Below are 9,665 nucleotides of genomic sequence, written 5' to 3' on the forward strand. Positions count from 1 at the left end.
ACATTGGGAGAGTTCAAAAAAAAAATTAAAATATTAGAAACCAAACTGATATTTTGTAAGAAAAGGAAAAAAAAGTTGATTGTAGAAAAATTCGCAACACACGTTTCGCTAAAGTCTACATGAGCTTTTGTCTTCAGTATCACCCTAAGCAAATTATTTTCTAAAAATATATATATATATATATTTTTTCCAATCAAATAGCTATTAGCTGCAATTTTGGAACCTTGACGTTGCGGGGACACACAAATATTAACAAAAAAAAAAGATTCTGTGTCATTTAAGTAATAAGAAAGTACTTTTGGCAAGACACTGGACTAAATAAGGATTTTCCATGGTAATTTCAAGTGTCTTATTTTTCATCCTGTAGGACAACACTAGTTACACACACACACACACACCTGTCCTGCGCAAAACAGGATGTCTGGCCACCCTCTTCAACTCACCTCCCCCCTCCCTCAGGTAAACAAAAATATGATTAAGAGGGCTTACATGTTTAAATAAGTAATAGTTTTACAGAGTTTCGGCAACCAAACTTTGGTAGCAGCCGCTGAATGCTTTGTTAATTAGTTGCGGTTCTAGTTGTTGCGGGAACAATTAGACGCTGTCTCTACCACTCGGTGCGGGGTACCGCTGTTCCTATATTAAACGTCTAGTAGGGGCTGCATGCGCATAAATTTGGTTACCACAGCCATTTCACCCCTTCAGTAGAGTGAATTTACGTGTAAGCCTGCAATGGTCTTTACAAAACGTGCAGGACATTTTAAGAAGTCCTACAACAACTGTCAAGGCTGGTTACACTGTATGTCACAAGAAACCTCAATAATTGCAAACAAAAAAGATGAATATACGAAAGTATGAACATGCAAACACAAAAAAAAAAAATTAAAATCAGCCCATGCCAAAAAAATTAAAAACGTAGCACAGAAATTATATGGAAGGAATTAGTCAAAAAATTATAACAGCACAGACGGACACACTGGGCTAACAACGACGAAACAGTAGCAACAAGGAAAGTAAATAAAGTCAAAACGCCCTTGAACAACAAAGCGGAAAACAGACGGAAACAACGATAATATTAAACATGGACAACGCAACGACAACACACAGACGCGCAGACGAAACCCAGCGATGTGACAAACAAATATTCTGGACATCACAACGACCTCATCGCAGACGAACACAGTAAGTAGGCTTCCTGAAATAACAGTTGCGATGTTTCGGGAACTGAGAACTGTTCCCGGCCTCAGGCACGAACAAAATGATAGAGGTCACTTTAATTTTTCTACTTGTTTGCTTGAGTTCCTGAGCCCAGAATCTCTTTGAAATTTGATATAGACCTTTACCTCCTGCCAGTGCTGACAGGTTATGAAAATGGGATGTTGCATGCTTGTTAATGCTTAAACCTAGTTGGCCACTTAACTGTGCAACCACCTTGAATCAGGTGGTCAGTAAGGAGAGCTGGTAGTTCATATTTACACTTATTTTTATTGGAGTTTACGTTTATTTTGATTTGGGTTTTTATTATTTTATAGATTTTTTTTTTGCTACCAGACAGGCTTAAATTTCGAATTTACAAAGAAGTCCTGCCCGCAATACTCTACACAAACGCAGCTATAAGGTCTTTTTAAATTTTGCCCTTTGAAATCATATTTTTTTTTTGCTGTAACCAACTACCATATTTAAAAACAGGACTACTTTAATACGGTTTGATGCTTGACGTACATATATTGTTTTACTGCATTTAATTTCGTATGAATAATGACAGTTACGGACCCAAAAAAATTCTTCTTTCGTATCAAGGCAAAGAAGTCTTCTTTGTGGGCATGGTATGGGATTATATTTTCTACAAGATTAATACAACAAGCCTTATAAAACTGCAAGTCGCTAAGTCACCGCTCACCTTTATGCAGTGAATCAAGTATATTGGTCTTCTTTTCTCGTTGCCCGCTTCTGTTTGCCATGATTCCATTGTTCGCGGGGTTAGTGACGTCACACACGCAATTAGTTTTTTTTAGTAGCAATCAAATTCGCTCAATGTATTCAACGTTTTAAGTCACAAACAAATTTATTAAAATGCTGCAAACGGTTATGTTTACTTAAAATATTATACAAACATATTAAAGTAAAACGCATGGGATACACACAACTGCGACGTCAGAATGTATATATATACATATATGCCATTAATACTAGCATTTTGGTTGCACACGTCTCAGTGGGCTGTTTTCTCTCTCACGTGACGGGAAGCTTTATTAAATTTATTAAATTTTGGTGATCGACACGGCTGAGATTTGAACCCGGATCGCCATAACGGGAGGCGAGGGTTTCGGGCACTCTCCATTAAATGGATAGAGAGCATTCTAACTAGTTTCGCATCCGGTAGTACGTGATTTTGTACATGATTTTAAATAAATACATACTATAAAAATATTTTATTGATAACAAAAGGTTTTTTATTCTACTAAACCAACTCTTATTAAATGTTTTTTTTTTGTGAACTCAATGCAAATTTTTATGCCAGTCCTAGCATGTACTGAGAGCGCGAAATCATGTGGTATTCAGTTTTGGATTAACCGTCCATATGTATGGTAGCCTCCGTGTAACAAATCTTCATTTTCAGTATTTCATTCGTAAATCAGTAATAAATAATAGTTTAAAAAAACAAAAAAAAATCACGCTTTATATAGAAAACCAAACTAAACAATTGAAAATAAATTTTAATAAATTTGAATTGAGAATATTGTAAAATTTTTTAAAATATAAATTAAAAATAGTGCATATAAGAAAAATGTATTTTATTTATTTAAAAAAAAGCGTGGGGTGCTTTTTAAGATATTATCGAAATCATAATCCATCTACTCATATATGTCAATAAAATATTTATAACTATTAACACCATGCACTCCACGCTTCTTTTTTTTAAATAAAATACATTTTTTTCTTATATACACTACATTTAATTTATATTTATTAAAATTATTTACACTATTCATAATTCAAATTTATTAAAATTTATTTTCTAATTTTTAGTTTGGTTTTCTATAGCTATAAAGCGTGTTTTTTTAGTTTTTTAAAACTATTATTTATGTTCTACTTTTTAGTTTGGTTTATTTATAATTTAAAGTGATACTTCTTTATCGACGTACGAAAGAAATTTATAACAATGTAAAAAAATTAGATAGTTATTACATCAATTTACTATTAAAGTAGATTTTGAATAGATATTGGCTGCAGTTAAAATAAAATCGATAAATATTGTTTTATCTCAGAAGTGTCTCGAGATGTGGCTCAATTTTTTATTTATTACATGACTTTACTATTAAAGTGAATTTGAGTAGATATTGGCTGCTTCTAAAATATATATCCAATATAGCGTGTTGAAAAACTACAGTACTCAATAATTTCAATATCCTGTTATGAAAATCAATATATTCGGGAAGTCATTGATGTTTATTCTAAGTCAGCGTAAAAATCAAGTTTCCCCAAAACCACAGAAACCTATGTTTTTCAGGGTTTTGGGAACACCTGGTTTTTTAATTGATATGCGAATAGTATACAAAAATAAAGAGTTTTAAGTTTAGGGAATGGAAAGGTACAATATTTTGGGAATCCTGGAATCGAAGATCAAGGATAAAATCTGAACTACTCATCATATGTATTTGCGGTTTGTTTTGCCAACTAGATAATTTAATTACGGAGGGTTGTGTGTACAGCAGTGGCCACAATAATGCATAGTTTTTTAGAAAAAAAATTAAATAACTTTATGCAGAAATAAGGAGTATTATCGACAAAATTAAAAATTATACCAAAATGTAATTTTTATATTGTGTAATATAATATTATCTAGAACTCTATAATAATCAAAGTGAAAAACACTTCATCGCTGAATTTTAAAGGAATTTTAACCAATTAAAACCTGCCATGCAACATTTAGGTAAGGAAGGACACGCTTGTTGAGCAATTACGTAAAATTCTGTATTATATCGGAAATTTCGCTCCTGCACATGAGAGACATTTACTTAAGTTTCGTCAGCTGCGAGGGAGCTCTGAAATTTTCTGTCAGTGCCCAGAAAATCTCCGTCAGAGGATGGAAGGCCCGGACATGTTTTGCAATGCTGCACTCGCTCCGCAACGCTCAACTTCAGTTATTTTGCGATGAGTTCGTGAGGCACAATAATTATCTCATTATGACTACATGGTGCACCCCACAGCCTAAACAAAGAGAACGTTATTTTACAGACTCTAAATATTTAGTTTAGTCTCAGCCATTTGTATTTACGCAGCGCGCATTCAATTGGAGAATTTCTTTTATACTGCTGCTGCGTTTTGTCAACTATAGGAAATTTTGTGTGAAAAAAATTTGGATGTGGAAACAGAACGAAGCCGCGGTACTCATTTATGAAAGTCTTAAGTAATGTCACTCTCTGTTACTTCTCAACCGTAACCCAAGTGGTGTTTGCAGAATTTCTTTTTTTTTACTTATTTCAGAAATTTACTATTTTACATTTTTTTGTACTTGTTTCTAATCACAGCAGGGGTTACAGGTTGTTGTTATTGTAGTTGCTGGTGTTTCGGCAAGCGTCAGTAGACGAACAGGTCTACACGTATTACATCCATGTCTTGCCCGGGACACGAACCAAAGAGCCACCGCACCGAAACGAGGCGTCGTGGCCTTGTTGAGCCTGCCCCACGGAGGTAGGCACTCACTGAACCACCGTGGTGGTTGCTCACACAGCGAAGGAAATAACTTAGTGAGTTAGTTCCAGAAGGCAAGCAGGACCATATGCAAATCTCGCATTTACCCATTTGTTCCCTTGACGGAATCATCAATTTGCCCCTGGACCCCTTGCTTTGTTTTCCCGGCTTGCGTGATGGGTGGACGGGTGGTTGGGGGGGAGGAGGAAAAGAAGGTCGAACGCCGTGCGGGTGACGCGAACGCTTTCGGAGCAGAAACGGGGAGTCCGGCGCCGGGGCCGGATGGACTGGCTGGCCGCGGCGGAGGCCATGAATAATCCCGGCGGGTGGAGTTGACAAGCGCGACCGCTTCGCAGAAAAAAAAAAAGAAAAGGGGAAAAAAAAAAATGAAACACAGTTTCGCTTTCCCCGGGAGAGTGTTATCTGCGGAAACTGATTCGATCTGCGACGGAGGGAAGACTGAGTGCGACCACGGATTCGAGGACTCGAAGCTACGGTTATTAATAACTAACTTGTATCGCGATATTTTGTTGGACTCTCCCAGCTAGGTCCACAAACGGCGAGCAGATCTTCAGGTGTTAACTTCCAAACAGTTTCAGATTCATTAAAAGTTTCTGATTACGAATGGCAGTTAAGAACAATTGCATACAAGTTTCGTTCCATGGTTTGGTCTATATTTTTGTGCAGTGAAAAAAGGTGAAAACGGGTGTATTCACGGCGTTTTGGGTACGAAAAATTCTACGCACAGCATTGCAAATGTTAGAGGGAAGTGATTACAGTACCATAGAGGCGCGTTACCGACGAGAAGACCACACGCCAGTTCTGGGTCTGGCGCGTAAAGGCGAAGAGTGATGCGATGCGCGAGCCAGTGTCGCCCTTAGCGCCCTCGTGCTTTTAGACATCGTGCGCCCAGCCAGGCCGAGAGACCTCTCGGTTATTCCAAAGGGGGGAAAAACACCGTAGGCTTTGTCTGTTTACGGCCGCAAGTTTTTTTTTTAACGCGAATACGTCGTGTAAATGGGAAGTTCAAAATTAAAACAGTAATTTCAATGTAACTGTTATTTCTGTTACAGCCTCAATGACTGCTATCGGTGACGCCTTCACTTATGCTAGGCCAGGTGACGTCCGCCATCTTAGCTTTCTTCTTCTTCTCCCTGCAGGGTCTGGTCCGTTCGGCACCGGCGAGTGGCATCTTTTCGGAATCTTCACAACATGCTCTTTCTTCTTACGGGGCGTTTCTGGCAATTCCGATTGTACAATTGCGCCATATGCGTCGACATTGTAATTTGTTTCCCACTATTCTTCGTGCTCTCATCTCACAGTAGTTATATCGTAAAAACTTTAAAAACTTTTCTAACTTGGTTGGACTTCTTTGCACAAAATTAATTTTGATTCTTATTGGTTGACGCGTGTGTATAATATTGATTAGTCTCCCGGATTGAAACTTTCGAGAAACTTATCCAATTACTCGTCATGACCTGTAAATATGCAAAAACTGTTAATATGGATCATACGTAAACAATTATCCTACCTACACACATGCACACATACACATGTGCAACTCGAATAGACTAAGCGTGGGTTATATTTTTTGACGTTACAAAATATGTAGGGTATGTCCTGTTTTCGCTACTCTACACTATTAAACTCCCATACCGATTTATATTCACGTAAAAAAAAATAGATCAAAAGTTAGCTAAAAAGGTAAAACTTATTTATCATAAAATCTCTTATATACACCATTGCTGGTTCACGCTGGTTTGTTAAAGCTGATATTGGCATTTCTCTGGGTGTCCATTCCTGAGGTTTCTTCTATGACAACTAGCGTAAACCAGCAAATGGAGTATGTCAAAGATATGATGTAAAATCAACTTTACCCTTTGGAAGACTTAATAATAAAAAGTTGCATGGTCATACGATGAAATTTTACAGTGCACACTTTCAAAAAGAAAGGAGAATATAATTAAAAATTCATTTTCTAACAAACTATACCAATAAATTTGTTATATTCACATATGTATGAATTTATAAATACACCAAAAGTGAATAGTTATGTGTTCAAGCCCTAAATTTCACGTAGTTTAAGAATTTATATTTCTTAAATATTCCACATATATCATTGTACTTAAATTTTTGTCTTTGTGTGTGGCATCAGGATGAACTCGCTTAGCGTAAGTTTTTTTATGTCCTACGTTCATCGCTTATTTAAACATTTTAATTTAATAAAATTAAATGCTATGCATGTATGAAAGTGATTTGTCACATTTTCGTGTAAAAAAATAACATTTCCGCAGGTTCAGTAAAGTAAATATGACTTAGGTTTGTAATATTAAAATTACATTATTTAAACAAATTGTTTTCGTGTTCAGTATAAAGTATAGAGATTTATTCACAACATTGTAGACAGAATGTTAGTTTTACCTGATAAGTAATTTATGTTAGCTAGTGATAATGTTTCCAAGTGTTTCCAAAACTATGGCTCGGTTTCTTAAGCGAGGGAAGACATTTCGAGGATCCGCAGATGTTTTGAAATTGACTCACTTTGTGATTTTAATTAAACATAGAAATATTGTTTTTGAAACCGAAACAAAAGAGTTGGCTTTAGCTCTTTGATTAAATTTCTGATACGATGAAATTAAATCCCAAGACTTGATTTAATTGCTACGATTACATTTCAAGTTATAGATGATATAAGAATCCATATTTTTCTTTTACTTTAGCGTGAGAAATGTTTTTTTTCTTCTTGTAACGAAAATAGTTACTTCCTAAGTGAATATTAACAATGCATGTTATAGGGACTGTTAAACGAGAGTTAAAATACAATTTTGGATACGAATTTATGAATTTCTTGTCAAAATTACTAACCAAATGTGAAATTTTGTTGTTGAAATTTATAATATTATTATTTTTAAATGAAAATATCTGAAATCTAAATTTAAATCTGTTTGTGGATAATAACAGTGTTAAAACACTTGTACAAGACATATTTAGTAGAAGCTGCAGTTTGCATAGGTTTCACGATAAAATTTCATCGAAACCTTTTTTTTAATTAGTATAATTACCTATATGAAATTGTCCAGTGTGTTGCATAGAAAATATAGGAAAATATTGTTTTTGATTTTCGTAAGTAAAATGTTTAAACTTCCCTAAATTGAAAACTGGCAACATTAGAGCAAACGAAAAATAAACCTCTCAGATAATTTCCAAATTCTAGTCAGTTGAGATATACTTTGTATTTGTCTCAGAATCTTAGTGTTGTGACCTCTACCCCTTCCTTTATCTTTGTTGAAAATGCGTGACCTAAGCATGTTCGTGTTGGCTGTACGTTTCACGAATTTTCCAACCTAACAGTAACTTGGCGTTCTACTGGAAGACGTAGTTACAACTTCTGTCCCTGGTCACCTGTTTGAGGGCTGAGGGCTAGCAGGAATTGCAAATTTAAATAATAAGTTTCATATTGTAGCGTTTTGACTGTAGTTCCAAAATAATTATGTTATTAGTATAATATTAAATATTGAAAAAAAATTGAGAAGATAAGATTACACATTCAAGCGAATTTTTAGTTTTTTTTTGTGTTTAGTTTTAAAATAAAGATAAAACAAGGTTAACATCTCATAATTGTGTAATAGGCCCATTTAATTTATTTGATTTGTTATTATAAAAATGTATTTAAGGTATCAGTGAATCAATTATTAGTTTTAATTTAAGATTTCATGTTAAATATTCAATAATCCAAACCCTTCACCACAGCTTTGCCGAACGGAACGTTTCCAAAGTTATCCATTGTCTAGGGACATTCTGCTGCTCGCTAGGATCACAACGCAGCCCAGGGTGACTGACTCGTCGGTATTTTCTCATGGCCAATGGGGAAGCTGTATTTCAAGGCTATTCATATATTTTATTCAAAACTATTTTCTAAAATATCACGCAAATAATAATTCTGATCCAAGAATGTACCAATGTATAAATAGATCACAATAAATAACCTCTGCCCACAAACACGAAATGTAGCTGCGGGGGCGGAGCTTAAGTTTCCCGAGGAGTGCTGATTGGTGGACCGGGAGAGTCCTTGTGTGCGAAGTAGATACGAGGGCCTCGACACGGCAATGTTTAGTATTTGATTCAGCTCTAGGGCCTGAAACGTAACCTCCAACCGCGGGGAATTTTAATCGGCCAGTTGAGGGCACGAGATAGTTTATTGGATAATAAGTCCGTCCGTGCTGATTCACGATAAATATCCTAATGGTAAATGAATGGTTATTGTGTGAAGTTCCATCACAAGTCGAACCTCTTGCAGCCAAGTTTTACGAGCAAACTTTTTTGAATTCAATTTGTCTGTCCTCGCAATCAGTCTTGTGATTTTACCCTGTCCTAGCCGGAGCATAAAGTAAAACAGATCAAATGACGTAATTGCCGGCGATCCTAAGAATAGGACGGGTTGAAATTTTTATTATTCATATAAAATTAACTTACTGTATTAAAAAAATTCTTATTAGCCCTTGTGCGTTCGGAGTGTAATAGTTCAACCTTTGTAATTTCTGCATCCTGAACGTTTATCCCTTTACATTCTCAAACATTTTGGGCGTATTAGTTGCAAAAACACAGTCTGCGCGAAAACAAATCCTAGACATTGGTTTATGTCGCATATTTATATGAATCCACTTCCACTTTCACGCGGATTTTAATTGAAAACCCGTAAAACGAAAGTGGTACAATAAATGAACTAATTTATGCTCATAATAAAACTTGCAATGGTATTATAATTTGGTTTTATATTTCATAAAACTGTTTGATTACTTATACATTCAGCATTTTTGCTACAATTGTAATGAAAAAAACTTTATATAAAATATTTTCTTTCCTACAGTATGCTGCTTCTTTTGCAATGACTATCTAAGGTTTTAGTGGAAATGTTTATTGATTACTCAAGCCCTTCTATATTTCGCTTAAAACGTCGTAACACTTTTGCT

This window comes from Bacillus rossius, chromosome 1 (assembly GCF_032445375.1).
Source record: "Bacillus rossius redtenbacheri isolate Brsri chromosome 1, Brsri_v3, whole genome shotgun sequence".
NCBI classification, from domain to species: Eukaryota; Metazoa; Arthropoda; class Insecta; order Phasmatodea; family Bacillidae; genus Bacillus; species Bacillus rossius.